General features: G+C 30.2%; 1 protein-coding gene across 6 annotated transcripts in view; it reads right to left on the bottom strand.

Moving 5' to 3' along the window:
• The window catches only part of LOC134688209 (suppressor of lurcher protein 1-like), a 152628-nt gene extending 140567 nt beyond the window's left edge, over positions 1-12061 (bottom strand). For 4 of the 6 annotated variants that reach the window (XM_063548684.1, XM_063548686.1, XM_063548685.1 and 1 more), the window contains exons 1-3: positions 11927-12055; positions 5714-5754; positions 3838-3891 (exon numbers count right to left, since the gene is read on the bottom strand). The gene's annotated coding sequence lies outside the window, so the exon portion shown is untranslated. Of the gene's footprint in view, positions 1-3837; positions 4033-5713; positions 5755-11926 lie in introns of those variants that run through there. The other 2 variants (XM_063548681.1, XM_063548682.1) reach the window with 2 other exon arrangements.
• Positions 12062-20284: the final 8223 nt, after the last annotated feature.

Here is a 20284-nt window from a genome sequence, read left to right as displayed (position 1 = left end):
TGCTGATTTTGACACAAATTTTGCAATGCATTTTGAGGATATGTGTAAATTGATAATATTACATAACATATATATATATATCAAACAACTAAATGAAAGGATCAGAACCAAAAGTTTAATTTTCAATAGCCTCAACATCATCCATATTCATTTCTTATTAGATAGTATTTAGCATTTTTTTATATTAACTTTCAAAATTGGCTTTCTGCACTTTCAGGAAATGATTCATCATGCAAAAATAATGTTGTGATCTTTTCATTTAATAAAAAAATATTCTTAACTCTAATTTCTTCCATTTTCTTGCAACAAACTTCCATGCGATTCTAACAAAGCTCTGAGAGATTATCAAAACAAAATAATATTATGTCATCTGTTTCTAATCAACTTTTGTCAACTTGATCTAATCGAAGAAACTCCAACATTTGAATGATAAAGTTAATTCCAATATAAATTAGAGGCCCATTGAGGTGTCTGATCGGAATGTTAAATAAAGGAATATGATTTACAAAAATAATCTTTGGTGTACAACAATTCTGAACCAGATATTTCAGTAACATTTCTATGACAGAATGAGTACTGATTGAAGAAAATAATTTATCCTCATTGGAATCCACAAGTTGTAGCGTAAATTTGAAAATGAGAGATTTCAACAACAAGCAGTTCAGGCAAAAAAAAGCGTAACAAATTACAATAGAGATTCAAGACAATAATTTGAACCCATTGGAATTTATATGCAAGCGGGCCCATGCCGGGCCGTCACCCTACATTGATGTGACATCAGAAATGATCATTTGGAGATGAGTGTGCTCATGTTCAGCATGATCATTTATTGAAAAGAATGAAAACTTTACTACACTTAACCTCTGTTTCAATATTTTAAGCCTGAAGCAGAGGTATCTTGTATTTTCAATTTTTATGGGATATTTAGATGCCCTCAAAATAACCACCTAACTGTCTATTATGTAGATCATCTGTAAAGCAGAATGTGAAGTAAAAGCTAGCAGTTTGTATTTCTTCGTTGCAAAGAAGCTCCTGTATGAAGTTTGCCTCATCAGATTATAGGAACAATAAAGTCAGAAAAAAGGGGTTACATATGGTTCCCATGTGAATGCTGACTATTGTTGAAAAACACATCTTCCAAATGTAACAAATATGTTTCCAAATTCAAGTATCTTGATGGTATCAAATTATGGTTGTTTTTGTTTCAATCATGTCAATAGAATGACTTTTTTTACAAAGTCAGATTTGTCTCTTCTTAAACAAATCCTGTAGAGATTCATAAAATTATCTTCAGTAACCAATGAATTAATTACTTATGCATTTTAGTACTATATTAATTTATAGAAGTTTTTGTTAAAATGTGGGTTTCCTATTTCTAGTTTTAGAACTCATAAATAGTGAAATCTCCATAATTTTAACTTAATTCTTTCTATGATTAGTGATATCCAAATACAGAACTTTGGGATTATCTCAGCCTAAAATAGATTTTCAACTGATCTATGTTAGTGGCAAATAAAGAACTCATTATATCTACTGTTCTAATCAAAGTCAAGAGGCATATCAGAATCTTCTATCCTTAGACGGATCACAAATGCACCATGAATGACAGCCCTATTACTGTAAATCCTTTCATAATTTATATTTGATATATCATCATGACCATGAAACCTCCACCAAAACAACCTCAGAAGTCATCAAATGAAGTTACAACTCAATTTAAAAGCAATTTCATTTTAAGAATGGAAGAATTTGCTTCTCAATGCAATAAATGTAGGAAAATCACACAATGGGAGTACACAACCGAGATATGATTCAGTATATGATCTCTAGAAATTATTATTTTTTGTCTGAAAACAATGGACATATCTCAGATATGATACCCTCTGATTGACAGGTCAATCATCAATAGATACTTTTTATGGTTAGACTTGTAATACCGCAATTATCCGTAGTCACGAAAACTTATAGACAAAGACGTACCGAGGGAACACACTCACTGTAGATCACTTTTATATAAAATTATAGATTCAATGCTATCAATAATATCAAAGAAAAAGTCAAATCAAAGTGTTAGGGTAGTATACAATTTCACATTCTGTTAAAATATACATAACTGGGTTTATTTTCAGACAACCAATATAAATTTAGCAGAAATAAATTTCTAACAAGAATATTCTGAAATTGTTATTATTGTTAAAATCTTAAATAAATCTCACTTTAAATAATTACAGTTCTGTGTAACAACTTTTTTAAAAAGTTTAAAAATCAAACTGCTTTATTTTAGCAGCAGCTGAGCAGCTCAAAATACTGCTGTCGATCATTATAACTTCTTCACATAAACATTCGAACAAAAATTATATTTTCAAATGGTCTCTTAAAATTCCTTTAATCAGGATAACAACTTGTGTTTCTATTTACAAAATACATAGTTATAAACTCATGTATAAACCATTAAAAAATTGACACCTTTAATAGGGGCTAGCTGAAGGACACCTCTTGGTGTGGGAGTTTCTCACTGCATTGAAGACCTATTGGTGGACTTCTGCCGTTGACTGCTCTTGGTGCGGTTGTTGTCTCTTTGACACAATCCCCATGTTTATTTTCAATTTTACTTATTAATATTTGTTTTATTAAGAGAGAAAAAAAACTTTGCCTTATGAGGGGAGATAACTCAGTTGAAGAAATTTTATACAGGAATGCCTTTTTTGATTTGTAGCTAGAAAATAAGTCTTGTGACACTAACTTTTATTGTTATTTTAAGAAAGAAACATTATAAGAGCTATCTCTTTTTAGTTTATCTTAGTGTTCTTTTCTTTTCTTTTCTTTTTATCGCACATTAACAATGTTGATTTTTTCTTGTGTTTTCTATTCAAAATCTGACAATTTTGCAGTAACCTGTAGCTTAAAAACATGCATGATAGAAACTACATTTCAGCAAATTATTAAAAATATTTTTATCATTTTCGTTTAAACCCCAATCGTCCTTAACATTTGTTTTTCTGTCTCATTGACATACCATTGTTTCTCATTAATAAATATATATATGTTTAATAACATTTTTTGGCAGGAGTCATTCTTCTAAAATTGTTGCAATATTTAAATAAGATATTCTATGCTGTAAAAGACAAACTGGTCAGGAAAAACAAAGGTATATTGTTAGCTATTTTACTGGACTAATTTGGGTTTCAATAAATCATAGTTTCAATAAGCTTCTATAAGCTGTTTTTGCATAACCAACTTTTTATTTGGAGCTTTTATTTATTTATTACATCAGTTTTTGTTTCCCTCTATTACTCAAGCCTTAATCATAAACTACTCTTGTGAAAGAGAACCAGCTATAACATACCAGTGCTGTTGTAAAAAGTTTTATGTTCTCAGATGAAAAATTTGTAATTACTGTATTAACCAACTTCTTTTTTCAAAAGAAATTATGTATTGATATATTATAGCCTGTATAAATGTTTTATCCTCAGCTTTCCGTTGCAATAATTTCTTACTTAAATTGGTTTTTCAATAGGTACATGGGATTATAAATCAATGGTTTCTTATATTCAATACATATTTACTTTGTTCGTAATTACTGTTCTGGAATTCAAAATTACTATATTCAACATTACATATAGTATAATTATACTGTCAATTTTAAGGCTTGTAACATGCTAAAATCAATAATCTATATTGCATTCCAATCAAATTCATCAGTTTAAATTTCATAACTTTTTTTTCCAATTCTGTAATAAAATGTTATAAACACATGCAATATTTAAATTTTATCTCATTTTTACATTACAAAATAACACTGAAAAAAATGATAAAAGGTTAACAAAATTAACTGACCTTATATTTCTTTTTTTTTCTTCTTCTTCTCTGCTAGAATCCTAACGCCATTATCTGTAACAATTATATAAGGTTAAAAAATTGTTCAAGGATGGCTAAATCTTAATCACTTTTAAAAACAATCCTCTCACAGTAAATCAGCTCTCGTTCACATCACTGCATTCCAATGTAGTAAAAATGAGACTTGATTGTACTGACGATATCAAACGATACGATTCTATTGTTCGTCAATAATTGATAAAGATTGCTAACGCTGATAAAAAGACATTACACGACCTAATCTAAGCCAATGCAAACTTTCACCGTCAATCAACGTTCCAAGTATTTTGTTATTTCCTTTCTAACCAATATGCAACTAAACGATTCCAAATAAAGAAATTAACTCCTTGGAATGCATGACACTATTTCGTTGGCCACCGAGAGTAAAATGAAGAAAATTGAATCCCAAGTTGAATGACACTAAACAAGACAGTATAGTGAAATCTAGTAGATTACCAAATTTGATTTTATACTAGGGAACAGATAAACGTGAATAAAAACGACATCAATGGGGAATAACGATAAGGTTAGAATGTCATCAAGATGTGAAAATGTCCATAAGTGATATAAAAACATGTCTATAATTGACAAATAAGCATTGATTGGTTAGACTGTACAATAACCAACTGGACTTTTTTAACAATTTCTTTAATGAAAAGTCTCATGTATATCATTGGTAATTTAATAAAACAGATATTCTTTCAAGTTTTATAATGAAGCTATGCCATTAGGTGTATTTTTTACTAGGAACTCCTAGCTTAGATCAACTAATGCAATTAGATCACAAATTGGTCAAATAAGTATAAAACAGCTGAGACTCCGAGCATCAAATATGTATTCCAGACAGACAAACAAACCTTAGAAAAGAGGCAAATGAGAAGATGAAATGAACATTTATATTGAAATTTCATCAATCTTTCATTAGATGTATATTTTATATGATTTTGTTTTTGTAGGGCTGTCACAATAATGAATATCCCACACCTCCTTTTATTCATATTTTAAAGTGTACATTTTGACAGGAGACATTCTGAAATTTCTTGCCTACATGATTATAAATGAAAAAAAATATTTTGAGATAAAGGTTTCAACTACATGTATTTAGAAAATTCAACATTGATGAATGAACAAAGAACAAAATTCTGACCGACTTAAATATAATCATATAAGGTTTAAACCCTCTGCATTTGTTTGAGCCTGTCCTTAACTAGGAATCTGATGACTAAAATCATGTTCAGTACAAATGTAGTTGCCATTTGTAGATGTGGTTCATAAGTGTTTCTCTTTTCTTGTTATCTATATAGATTGGACTGTTGGTGTTCCCGTTTGAATGATTTTAAACTAGTAAGTTTTTAGGGCCCTTTTAAGCTTGCTGTTCTGTAGGAGCCAAGGCTCTGCATTGAAGACAATATACTTTAAAGTATAATGCTTTACTTTTATAAATTGTGATTTGGATGGAGAGTTGTATCATTAGCATTTATGCCACATCTTCTTATCTCTAATATAGTAAATGAAATTGCAAAACTTTTCCAAGCAAGAAACTTAATGATCAATAAGTAAGTAATTGAAACCTGAAAATGAGGTCGAAGACATCTTTTTTTTTATATATCAGAAGTATCAATTTGAAAGACCACAATTGGGTCAACAAATATGAATCTAATATCTTGGGAAAACGGTGGGCTCAAGTTTGGTTAAAATTATACCACACAGTAATGCTTTGTTATGTTATCAAATTTGTATTTTACCTGAAGATCCTTGAGAAAGCTATTTGGTGGTGGCAATTAGCACAAAGAATCTCTTAAGATGAGTTACAAACCTGTTTTAGAGTTAATCTTACCTCATAAAGTTCTGTATCTTTTCTGTTACTCACTTCACACACTGTAAACAACAACAATTAACTACACAAAAACAATTATACACACCAATTATTACTCATATCTTTGAAGACTGAATTTCACTGGAAAATTGTTTGAGCTTTGGGTATAATTAAAATGTTAGAAAACTTTCAAAATTAAATCTAAGTTGAAAATTTCAATAACTAGACAAGCATAAAATAATGGCTGTGTTGAAGAAAATGTACAGTTATAATTACAAAAATAAAAGGGTTAAAATATTATGAATACCACACACTAAAATGTTGACCATATTTAAAGTGGTGCAAGCATGATACTGAAGTCAAAGTGCTAAAAATGTTATGGGTATATTGGCTGCTCTTTGTGAGTCGACTCCACTAACATACAACTATTGGTTTGGTACTGATAGCTTATCATGCTGACAAATTATAAGCTGAAGGCACTCAAGCGTAAAATATAAGTAGCAATGACCCTAATTTACTGATGGTGTTGTATTGTGTGTAGTTTTAAGTTTTAGCATATTTATTTATAGTGATTAGGGAAACAAGTTATTGCAACTTATATCAATCCCTTTCCACTTTGGGTGTGTAAGTGTGGCATTAGCCTGCTCTTTTTCTAAATCTACAAGGGTGTCCTTTCAAGCAAGAGATATGGCCTATACTCTTAACACGGGTCAGCCATTTATCATCCCATTCCAATGAACTATCATTGATTCTCAAGACTCCTCACAAATAGTGTAAAGGGAGATCCGAAAATTCAGTCCCTGAAATTTTCTTTCAAGAAAAGGGATGGAATCAGGAACCTTAATGTTAAAAGTCTGATGCGCTATCCACTACACCACCACTCTTGTATGTATTGTGTAAAGGGATTTTTATAGTGAAAACTCTTTGAAACTCTGACATACGAAGTAAGATTTCTAAGAATCCTTCTCAACTAGAAAAAATCTTATCAAGTGTCAAATGTAAGTCATATAGTGACCAAATTGTTACAGACAATATTTGTTACAGCTGCTGGGAATAACAAATAATATCAAGCATAACCATTTGGGGACATACATGTATGTACTAACAGGTGAAGATTTTCTTAACTGTTCTCTTGTTCATACTTGGACATCAGGATGCAAAAAACATATTTATAGATCGTATACAAAGAGGTGTGGTATGAGTGCCAATTTATGAGAGAACTCTCCATCTATTGTCACAATTTGTTAAAAGTAAACCATTTTAAGTCAAAGTATGCGTTCAACACAGAGCCTTAGTCTATATTTCACTTGTTAACACATTTTAATAATCCTTAGAGACTAGAAGTGACAGCCTTGCTTGATATATTAGACATCAAAAGGTGAGCACCACATTGAACTTCTAAAAGGTGGGCTTATCTGCTCTTCTTGACTGTCAGAACACAGATGTGGAGAATAAAGTTCTTAAATAAAATTGGTCTTTCATGCAAGTGCTTGACCTTGTGGTTATAAGATGAAAATCTGAATTTTACCATAAATTTAAATTGGTTTTGAAATTTTAAAATATCTTTTAAATGAAACCCCAAAATCCAATACTTGTCCTATTTTCTACAACACAGCCATAATGTTTTTGGAAACAATTTCTTCAAGCCTCAAGATTTGATATTTTTAACGAATACAAAAATAATGTGATTATTGTTCGGTGAAACTGAAATGAAGCCATTCAGTCTTCAAACTAAGCCCAAGAATTTGCATCAAAATGATGTTGAATAAAAAGTGAACTTATCTCCTGCACCACTTAGAAAACACAATATTTTCAAATTAAACTGTCACATCAATTATATTATGTTAGTTCACAGATGCCACATGGTTTCTATCTCAATTCATAGGTGACAATTACAAGAAGAGATTAAAATAAATACACAATACCAATCAAGAAATGTATCTTTTTTTTCTTATATATATGTGATTTTGATTTTTTTTTTTTTAATTTTTTTTTTAATAAATTGCAAGATCAAAATATTAAAAAAAAAAACATATTTAAAAATAATTGGGTTTTCAAATTAATCTTAAAAGTCAGGATAAACAACATCAAGAACAATTCCAAAAAAAATTAATTAAACACCAAAAATTAGGAAAAAAGGGGGAGGGTCAACCCCATAAGTGCCTGTGCATTTTCCCTAAACTTTAAAAGTTTAACAATTTTGTGTTTTAAACATCTGTTTGTTGTAATAATATCAGTCCCCTTATCAGTATGAAATGACAGATTTATAGCACTACTTAACCATTTTATAATTGAGAGAAGATATGAAATTTTCACTTTCTTGTGCATGGATGTTGGACTGCCATTTGTTTTGTATCTTATAGAAATTCTCATTTATATTACATTTAACATTGAAATCAGTTGTTAATACTATATTCAAACTTAAAGAGGTTTCTTCATTTCTTTTATCCTAATGTTTGTTACATGAATTTCCCAAGAAAGTGAGGATATCTCATAATTAAAATGAAAATAAGCAACAGAATTGATGTGGAAATAACTATTTTAAAATTTGAAATGAGCAAGTAACTTTTCAAAATTTCATTAAAAGTACAATTTGCTGTTCTAGATATTTTTGAATTAATTAAATTGAATATCAATTAATGAGATAAATAATTTTTCTCTTATGCAACAAAGAAATAGGACACGGACATATCATTGTCAGCATCATCAGTTAGGTACACAACTGTTTAGGTTATTAAAGAAGTCTATAGAATTATCAAAGCTTTCTTGGAATTTTAAGAAACCTCGACAATCTAACTTGATCAAAGTCATTTTCAAAGCAAAACATCTTTTTGGTGTTTTTTTTTTTTTTTTTATATTTTACTGAAAGAAAGTCTTAGTTCTTTCTTGCATAAAACAATTTCCTTCACTCTGGGTTGAATATATCATGCATTGAACAGATTTATGCCAAAATAATATCAAATCAATAACAAAGCATTAAAACAAATCATAAACTAATGTTAATCATGTTTGATAAGCCTCTTAAAATTAAACAGACCATTTAATAGACTTCCGATTAGCATTTACAATTTTCTCAAGGTCTAACTGTAAAGATCTAGCTAAAGCATATATCTTTTGGAAACTTCCCTGCTCTACTTATCATGATAATAAAATACTGTATTTTAGTCTTCTTTAAAACCTTTAATGACATAAGTATTACTGCTTTTTAACAAAATTGTCGCTTAATGGTCTCGCAGGAAATCACTGTACTTCTCATTCAAACTGCTGTTATTTGACATTAAAGTTTATTACTGAAGGGGAAATAACTCTAGGTTTTCTCAACAAATTTACAATTAAGTTTATGTGACTAGCTTCATTTACTGTTAATATTTCATGAGATAAAAACTCTGAGGATAAAAACTTAGATTGGAGGAATTTAGTGTGTTGAACATGAAACAGAATTTAATTATGTCAATACCCCTTTTCTAATTAAGAATTGTGTGTGTGTGTTTTATTTCATGTTTTAGAAGCTCATTAAATTTTCATAGATGAGACAAAACAAGGAAGTCTGATAAAAAGAACAGACCAATAATTTTATAAGGATAAGAATAAATTAAGGTAAATATATTGCTTTCTACTTAAAATGTTACAGGGCATGAAATTAATAATTCTATACAGACAATTTACTACCAGTACTTTTTTTTTATTTGTCTTCTAATTACAAAGGAGCAAAAATAGAGGTGTTTCCAATTAACTTGGCAAAGCATGAAAAATACTTCCAGATTTTCTTTTAAAAAATGCATCAGTTAATGCAAAGCAATCTTGACCTCTCTGTAATAAAAGATGTGTATTTAAGAGGCAACACTTATTTCATGTACAAGCTCCTAAAAATAGCTGATATACTCTACACAAGAAAAATTAAAATTCACTGTTCTAATATTTAATTTGATCAAACAATATTCATATGTCTACCTCTATATGTGTTTTGTTTAGTTTTGTTAAATTGTTAGGTTGCTGTTGCTGATTGATGTTTATAATTTTGAAATTGAAACCTCAGAGTTCCTTCTATTTATAGATAATACCTGCTAGGATAAATAAGTTTTGTTTACTGGACTATATTATCTATCTAAAGCATAATTAAATTTGTTTTTAAATTTCCTTGTAATTTTTACAAGTTATTTCAATTCACTTGTAAATATGATGAAATATTTGGTTCTGTGTTTTATAACTTAGTAGTATCAAAATTAAAAGTTTGCTTATGAATTGAAAAACATTAAGAAATAATTTTATTGCATAGCAATATAATATTTGATTCATATTTCCCACAGAAAGTAACCAAAAGCTTAAGCATGCAATAAATTCTTATATTGCACTAGCACGAGTGCAATATTCTTCAAGATACATGAAGTTATCAACGACAAAATCCTACTTTAAACCAAATTTTACTTTCAAATATTTTATTGCTTATTATACAATAAAAGGGTTATTGCATGAATATTTGGGAACATTGTCCCTCGTAAAACATATATTGCATTCACAAGCTCGTGCAATATAAAATTCTACTCGAGACAATATTCCCCAATATTCATGCAATAACCCTATAATATTATGCTTTCATTTTAATATCCAAAAACGTTTTGTAGCATATTAATAGTTTAAGGTCCTTTACTGCTCGAAATATTGAAAAATAATTCAACTCAACAACCTTTTTTCCATCATCTATTCCGTTACTTATTATCATTTTTTTTGGATAAAATAAATAGTTCTCAAAGGTGATTTCAAGTATTCATCTTATAAAAATCAAATTTCTTTGTCATGTAAACTTAAGTTACATATCTTTCAGTCTCTTCTCTCTTTTTAAGTTAAAAATATTGTCCAACTGATTTCAGGTTAAAAATTAAAGGGTAAAATAAATCAATGCATAACATGTTAATCTATTCACTTCTTCAAAATCTCCCTTATAAAGATATATATTCTATACTGTGACAGTATAGAATATATATTCTTAAAAGGAGTGTGGATTCATATATTTTCATGGGTTTCAATTTTGTCCTGGTTTGAGAAAAACTTGCATATTTGTGGATATTTAATTTCATGGTTTGGGGCAGTCTGCATACATTCCTTAAGAAAATTTGCAATTCCTTAAACAATTAAATTGGTCATTCCCCTCTTCCAACGTAAATTGGTATCCAACTAATATATTTATGATCATCAATGATTCCACAGTATAACAATTAATCTAATTTGTAAATCATTTCAAACAACAACAAATTTACGACATAAAGGATGTATGTACTTACCAATACCTACCTGATTTTTTTTTTATACAACATCAAACAGAAAATTGGCTGACGATAAACATGCATGTTTATATATTTTATCTTGAAAATACCATCTAGACAAAAAGTATGGAAATGCTTAACTGTGTAAAGCAATAATATAAAAGCATTGTTATTTAGTTAGATAATTTAGTAGAATTAAATAAGATTGTCTGCTGATGTGCATCCTCAACAAATCTAATCAGGAATAAATAAATCACTCTATATGCCATTTTGTTATTGAACACAGTCTTACATTTCCACAGCTTGACTTGCTGAAGTGCAAACATTGACTTAAGATTCATGATGAAATATCTTGTCATAGCTTTGATCTGGTTCAGAAGATTTAAGGATTATTAATTGACCTATGGACATAAATTTGTTTTAAATATAAATCAGAAAAATGCTTGTTCACTCTGAATTTTGAGAAATTGAAAATATTTCACAGCTAAAAAGTTAGAGTTAGTTCCCTTCAGCCATACACTGTGATTTTGTATGGTTGCAATTAAAAAGATCTCTGCTAAGAAAATAAAGAGGTGGCCACAGCCTTTACATGGTTTAAATGAGATATAGTATTGGCTCAAGCATACTACCAGGGAAGTTGAAAAATAAAAAAAGAAACAAAATTAAAGTACATCAGTTTGGCTATTTGAAAAACAAAGACACAATATTTCAAATGAAAATTAGTTTGATATTTGAAATAAAAATCAGTTTAGTTATTAAAAAAAGACAAAGACAAGTTATTTCAAATGAAAATTAGTTTTGTATTTAAAAATTATTCTTATTTACAATGCATGACTAATATCACAACCATGCAGATCACAACAAACAATATCAAAACACATGTATGGATATTATATATAGACATAAAAATATACAGTGCACCCTAGCTACATGTATCAACACAGAATATCATACGACTATAATATGTGCATACCAAGAAGGTCATGGCTATTGTAACACAACATTGAGTGATGTCTACCATCTATGTTACCCAAACAGCTATGTACAGTACCACATCTGAAACCAAGTCACATCTTCTTCTTTTAGTGTACCATTATCAGGCTACCTGCAATTAAATATGATATTATACATATCAATATGCTATGTGTTTTGCAGTACACAATGTTTTTTGTTAATTTGATTTGATCCTTTACATCATGTCATTGTGAAAATGACTTCACAAAAGCTATAATACTTGTGATTAGTGATGGTGAAGAGAGGATGTCAGTCATGTCATTGTCATGGCCAGCCATCTAATATATACGGCAAGTCTTTTAAATTTATAACTATCCTTTGATCATTCTGCTGAAATCTTAAAATAATACTTTTTTGAATCCTTAAATTATACAATTTATACTGTATGAGAATTCTAGGAGATAAATGTACCAATATTAGTTAGGTACAAAGGTAATATTATAGAAGATTACCATGTGTACACATGTTGGATTTTCATACATACACTTGTCAAGAATATTTCACCAGGGAATAAAAATGCAAGGGACTAGGGTAAAGAAAATAAGTGGCACAGGCTACTACATTTTGAGGCTGGCTTTAAATTATGGCTGATAATGTTCAGTGCTAAATATATAATTATGCTTCATACTGTGGCATGTTGGACTAGAAGATAAACATGGAACTGATGAATATCATTTCCCCTGTACAGATAATGCAGGTACATAAGAGACACTTCAGTTCTTACCAGACTAAGTTCTGCATTAACAAACATTTTGAACTACATCTGTATAGTATTAGTTTATAAATAAGGTTTTATTACTAAAATAGTCTAGTCTCTGATCTAAGTAAAGAGGGGAGATAATTCAAAAGGAGAAAGGGGCAAAAAATTGTTAACATTACCGTATTTTTATCTTATCATACTCTGCCTTTTGAAAACGATGATAACTTTGTGCACTATCTTGTTTAGCTTCAACAGTAAACTAACCTGTGACGTGTCATTCTCATTATCGATATCATCAGCATCATTGTTGATGAAGTGACATTTGGCGGGAAAAAGTTAAAAATAAAGTCAACATTGGAATAAGCAAGGTTTCACTATTCGGAAATTCTCCCAAATATTTCATACAGATATAATAAAACATTGCCAAAAATAAATTTTATGCCCGATTTTAATGAGATATCCACAATCCACATATCAATAAAATTGAGAAAGGAAATGTGTCATGTGTCAAAGCGACAACAACCCGACCATAGAGCAGACAACAGCCGAATGCCACCAATGGGTCTTCAATGTAGCGAGAAACTCCCGCACCCGTAGGCGTCCTTCAGCTGGCCCCTTAAAAAATGTGTACTGAATCTGTACTAGTACAGTGATAATTGACGCCATACTAAACTCCGAATTATACACAAGAAACTAAAATTAAAAATTATACAAACTTGGCATTGCACAAGGTCATGTTTTTCTCTGGCTGTTTATGACGTCTTTAAACTAAATCCATTGTATGTTGGATGTGTACGGATTGATTGCTTAGTCTGAGAGGCATGATTTTTTTTTATCAGTTGTTAATGGCTTTGAACTAGCTGTCAGATAACTGCGAGTACTCTCAGATCTGTTCATTGTGTTTTTTTGTGTCGGGATGTATAAGTACCCGGCCACGTCCACTTTTATTTTTTGTCTCTCTGATGAGTTAAGCCTTTTTCATCTGATTTTTATAGTTCATTCTTATGTTGTACTGTTATACCACTGTCCCAGGTTAGGGGGAGGGTTGGGATCCCGCTAACATGTTTAACCCCGCCACATTATTTATGTATGTGCCTGTCCCAAGTCAGGCGCCTGTAATTCAGTGGTTGTCGTTTGTTTATGTGTAACATATTTGTTTTTCGTTCATTTTTTTACATAAATAAGGCCGTTAGTTTTCTCGCTTGAATTGTTTTACATTGTCTTATCGGGGCCTTTTATAGCTGACTATATGCGGTATGGGCTTTGTTCATTGTTGAAGGCCGTACGGTGACCTATAATTGTTAATGTTTGTGTCATTTTGGTCTTTTGTGGATATTTGTCTCATTGGCAATCATACCACATCTTCTTTTTTATATTCGGTCAACGCTTTTACACCCCAATAAATTTACAAAAAGAAGCATTCAATTCTTAAATAAAGTTGAGAATAAAAATGTGGAATATGGCAAAGAGACCGGCACCAATCCAACCCAAGAGAAGCCAATAATGGCTCTTAGTAGGTCAAAAAGCTCTAGTAAATAGAATTCTGATTGTATATGTCATAAATAAAAAAATATAAGTAGGTGTCGTGTTCGGCATAACTGCCAATCAGATGTGGATTTGTTTTATAAATTCGGAAAATTGCAAAATTTTCAAATATTATTTTAACCTTTTCTAGTCATGTACATACTTTTGATTTTCTTATAGGTTTTACACTACTATTAATTCATAATGATAACAATAGTTATTTAGATCTGATATTCTAGATGATATGTTCCTCGTTAAAGGCAATATAAACAAATGCGTAATAAGTTTTAGAAACTAGTTAAATACAACATTAACATACTAGTATAGCAATGGTTGTGACTTTATATACCTCTATTTTCTCAGAGTAACCCAAGCATGTCAAGTATAACCACAGAAAGCCATCAAGCTTTTTACTAGTGAGGTCCTTTTAAAGTCTTGCTTGACCATTTGACAGAGAAACATATCATAATGTATTATATGTCTCTGTTTATCAACAACTTGTTCACCAGAATTAGATAAATATTGCTCAATATTGAAAGATTTTCTCGTTAAACAAAACATTTTGTACAAAATTTGGAAATGTAGATACAAACTCCTTGGTTTTTATCCATTCGTTTGATGTGTTTGAGTTTTGATTTTGCAATTTGATTACGGACTTTCCATTTTGATTTTTCCTCGGAGTTATGTATTTTTGTCAGTATTTTACGTTTTTTTTTTTCCGCATGGTGGGTGCTAAACACAATAGGAGACGCCTAGTCACCTGGTCTTACTGTTTCTTGATTCCCTCAGTTTATGTTTATAACCTTGATTTGTATCCCTCTTAATCGATTTAGGAGGAAATTTAAATTAATGCCACCTTAATGTATTGGCTCTGATTTCGGTATAAATTTACTGAAAGACATAAAGGATTTATACCAAAAGTTTGGTACTAATTTCGGTTTTAGAAATTTCATGTGGAGTATATTTACTGCCTCTGTTTTTAATTGTACCTATTCCAGAAAGAACGATTTTATTTTCATGATTTTAAAAAGCCTTCCTAAAGAGAACTATTGAAAGACAGTTTTAGAAAAATGTGTTCTAAAACGACTTTGTCTTCACACATAACTGTAGACCAAGACAGAACATTAAAGATAGAACCAATACAGAAAAAATACGACTGTGACGTCTTTTATCTAGAATCTGGTTATATTTTCTCCCATGAAGAAGCAAACAATATGGAACCAATATCTAAATTTAAACAGACGAAAGATTTAAACGGTTTCAGTTAAATAATGGGATATGCATACCATTCAGTATGGAACTAAGCATTTGAAATACACAAAGAATAAAGCATGATCACAAAACTAGTATATACATTCATAATTCAGACAATTATATCTATATTGTAGTCTAGGTGCATTTGAATATTGTCTATAATTTGTATGGAGTTCTACAATCACAGTGTTTTCCTTTTTAGTTATTATGTCTGTTTTGTTCACGCTTCGTTGTAAATATAATGGAATTTGATGCGACTGTCACACAAGTGAGAGGTTAAGCACTTTACAACCAGGTTCAAATCGTCATTTTCTACATTTGAAAATGCCTGTAGCAAGTCAGGAATATGACAATTGTTGTCCATTCGTTTAATGGGTTTTATCATTTGATTTTGCCATTTGATTAGAGACTTTACGTTTTGAATTTTCCTCTGAGTTCAGTATTTTTTTGATTTTACATTTTCTTGAAACGTTTAGAATACTATTTATAGTGCATTTTATGCGATTTTTTCTATTCACCAATCCAACTTTATCAAAACTAAAATGGTAGACTTCTTGAAATTGAGACCATTTCAAAACGTCAGACCACAGAAATCATAGAACTCAAGACAGTTGTTATACCAATCAGTATAAGGAAATTACCTAACTGCATGAAAGCATCATTTTACAAAGTTTTAAGAAACAAACTGCTCACCAAAGGAAGATAAACATGATTTTGTTACAAAACCTTCAAAGAAAATCTCAGTTTAGGTTGTATTTTCCATATACAGACCACAACAACAACAACAACAAAACCACGGTGCTTCCTAGACAGTGGAAACGCCGGAGAATATCTTTTATTTATTTTTCTAAAAGTGAGAAAACAAAAAAAAGTATAATGCTTTCCCATTCAATGTCTTAGATAATTCACAGAAGTCTAACATTATGTAATTTATATAATAAATGATTTTACTTTTATCAAGTCTAACGACTTTGCTTTATTGCAAATAGAAACACATTGTGTCTTTTAGATTGGTTTCAATGTAACTATAATAATAACGACCTCTACGATCGTCATTCGTGACAAATTGGATGATAGTAATCGTGTATCGGTGTCTCAAAATTGCTATAGACATGATTTTTTTTCTTAGTTTTGACATGTACAGTATTATAGGAAAGCAAATGATATGGGGGTAGCCTTTCATGACGCAAAACCGATAAAAGCTCAACAAAAACCAAAAAGCAACGTAATAGCGCTTTTATTGCTGTGAAGTCTTCAACACACAAAAAAGATCTCGTCTCACTCCAAGTTAAAGATGGCTCCTAGGCAGCAATGGTTTGAGCGGAATTCTTTGCAAGATAATTGTGAAAGATTTATTTTACTGCCAAATCAAGCAGGTCAAAAAGAATATACTGAACAGAATAACCAATTTAAAACAATAAAGTTCCGACGCATATATACATGTAGCTCATTTGAAAGTAATACGCGCATACTGAAAGGATAACAGGAATAATCGAAAACACATGACATTTGCAACGAACACAACATAGACAATAAAAGTGCCTTGACTTGACATATCAACGATATAAGGATGAGGCTTAGAAACGGGGAAATGCGAGGCTATGCCGAGCTCTTTCCCCGTTTCGGGCCAAATCCTTATATCGTTGATATGTCAAGTCAAGGCACTATTATTGTCTTTATACTGCAATTTAAAAAAAACCCATTTTTAACTGTTGTTTAATGTGTTAATGTTGTTTATTTGATTTAAATACTATATAGTAGTGGGGAAAATCCCCCCTTTGTAAGGCCTCATGTCATGCAAGCGGAGAAATATACAACACGATGAAATTTACATTGATTACCTGTTGAAACTCGCAATCGATGGTGAACGAATTTGTTTGAATATTGAATAAAAAATCAGCAATAAGCATAAAACAGATTGATTTATAGGTTGCAAACAAAAAATATTAACAAGTTAATATGTTTTTCTTAAAATTGTAAAAGAAACAAGTTTAAGTCGTTCCACTCGTCGTTATATACATTAAAAACATGAAAAGGTTGAAGAGGTCGTATGAATAATTAAATATATTTTCGGCAACTGCGATTTGAATATTCATGAGAAAAAGTGATATCGGGTCAGTGACTGTATATGCCATAGAAATATACAGTCAACGCATTTTGACTGCTCAAATAGAACGAGTGCAGTATAAAATAAATTATATAACAGGTTTTTACATTTGCCTTGTCGTAACATTCGCAGCAATATATGAAAATTTATCAAAGATATAAGGGTTATTATTAAGATACTAGTAGAGTATAAAATGAATAAATGAAAAAGCCTTGTTGATAACTAAGATTTGTTTAACGTTAAGCCGTTCAAACAACTACAGGTTGACTAAAAACTCATCAATATATATAGTTCTTATGCTGTGCTGTTAAACTTCTTTTAAATGGTTAAGATTTTGTGGACGTTTAAAAAAGACACTGGGGTGTTGAATGCCCATAAACATGTTAAGCCACATATTTTGTATGTGGATGTTCCAAGACAGGAGCCTGTAAATCAATGGTTGTGATTGGTTTCTGCCTGTCATATTTGTTTTTCAATTATTTTTTTATCATTAAATAAAACGTTGGTTTTTCTCGTTTTCATGTTATTTTTTCCATTGTTGAAACCCATTTTTTTCGATAATTTTAATGGTGAAATTGAGAATTCTGACAGCAAGTATAAGTTTCAATCTTAAAACTATAGACCAAAATAGAACAGGAAGACGCTGAAATAAATATAATTCCTTGTTTCATTCTTAAGGGAAAGATGCAATTTAAATTATTTTTTCCGTAACACAATGTACATAATAATCTATATGGCAATAAATAATATCTAGAAAATATATAAACATATCTAACATTTCTTGGGGCTTCCAAATGACTGTGAATTACTATTTTTTGTTGGTTGAGTTTATATGTACTCAGTCGTTAAATCAATGGTACGTGATCAAATAATGGTGTAAATCTTAAATGAAAATACCAAAATATCAGAGTATGCACGAAAAGCTGCTGGTTATTAATAAAAAAATGATGAATATTTGGTCTGCAAACACAAGTACATCAATAACTTTTCTTTAGCTGCCGTGTTTCGGCGTCGTCTAATTTATAAGAATTAAAAAAAAACATTATGCTATATCTGCCATATATTTTTATGTTATTATTTTGAAACATATACTACATGTGAATTTGACTATACATTTTAGAAGTATACTGAGCCTTTATCTATTCTTTTAATTTACTGTTCACACACTGTTTTTTTGTGTTGCTAATTACTTCTATATAAGTCAAACATCGTTTATTACTTTTGGCTAATTTCCATTGAATATCTATAATGAAATTTTTTTTTTAACAGAATGAATATAAAATCATATTTTTAGTTTAAAAAAAACAACACTTTGTTTGTACATTTGAAGTAATACAAATATAAGTGTAAATCTGCAAAAACTAAGATTTCAACTTCTTCAAGTGAGCATTTCACTATTCTTAGTTGTAAGATCTAAGACATTTGTTTTGGTTTGTTTTAAACGTTTGAAAAGTTTTTGGTCTTTTGATTTTGCCATTTGATAAGGGACTTTCAGATTTGAATTTTCCCTGAGGTTTGGTATTTTGGTATTTTGTTATTTTAATGTCTTGCATAACTACACATAAGATTATATGGTTTTTTTTGGTCGTCAATGCTTCTCAACTTCGAATTTTATTTTGCCTTTTTAACGTTTTTTCATTTGCAAGAATGACTACAATGTAAGTAAAGGTGATGGGGACATGTTGACGCAATTTAATTTTGTTGCTGTAAGAGTGGAAAATTGTTTCAGAGATTCTGTTTCATTTCAAGAAATATTGACTAAGAGGTCTGATAAACACTAGCAAAGAAATATATATGATAGATATATGAAGATGTTAAAAGCTTGATCATTATTTGCCTGTAAACGCCTTTTTTGCATACATTTTATCTACATAATTTCATTAGGATATCATGACAATATTTATTAAATAGATTCAATTAATTGAAAAAAACAAGCACGAAAACGTACCTCAGGTCAGTTTTATACTTGAAAAGGAGAAGTGAAGATACTAAAGTTTACAATGCCATGGCAAATAAAGGCAACAGTAGTAAACCGCTGTTCAAAAGTCGTAAAAAATATAGAGAGAAAACAAATCCGGATTACAAACACAAAATGAAGGAAACACATCAATTATAAGAAGAATAGAAAAGAACATCATAAACACTGAGGTGTAACAAAACCAAAGCGAAAAACTACAAAAAGACAAACAACAGTAAACAAAATCCAGCATAGAAATGAAAGCACTACAAACCAAACCGAAAATCGTGTGTGAGATCAGGTGCTCCAGATGGGTGAGCAGATCATACTACACTCGTGGTAACCATCTTGTTGCTTATGCCATTTTTTTTATTCATGCATGGTCACAAAAAGAAAACCAAAAGGCAAGCAATAATTGGAAGTTTTAATTGAATTTTAACCAAAGTTGACAAAGACCAAATGAACCACACCATAATTGAATACAAAGAATCAAATAGTCTGGAAAAGTATATATCTCTTAAACCAATCCACATGAGAATACCAAGCAAATTTGTACTTGCCTAAGTTTGCCAAGGTTCTTCGGAAAGTCGTGGGTTGAATAAATTTATTTCATTTGTTTATTTGAACGTTAAGTCTAAAATTAGGATCTAGACATATTCATTACGGTACCATTTCTTTGATAATGACGGACACTGTATATTCTATGCAATCAGTGTAAATCATTTAGCCATGTTTATGATATATAAATGGACATTTAAAGTAAGATTTCACTTCC

Source organism: Mytilus trossulus, chromosome 10, assembly GCF_036588685.1.
Source record: "Mytilus trossulus isolate FHL-02 chromosome 10, PNRI_Mtr1.1.1.hap1, whole genome shotgun sequence".
Lineage (NCBI taxonomy): Eukaryota > Metazoa > Mollusca > Bivalvia > Mytilida > Mytilidae > Mytilus > Mytilus trossulus.
Note: the sequence above shows the minus strand (reverse complement) of the source record. Positions and strands in the feature narration are given on the sequence as shown.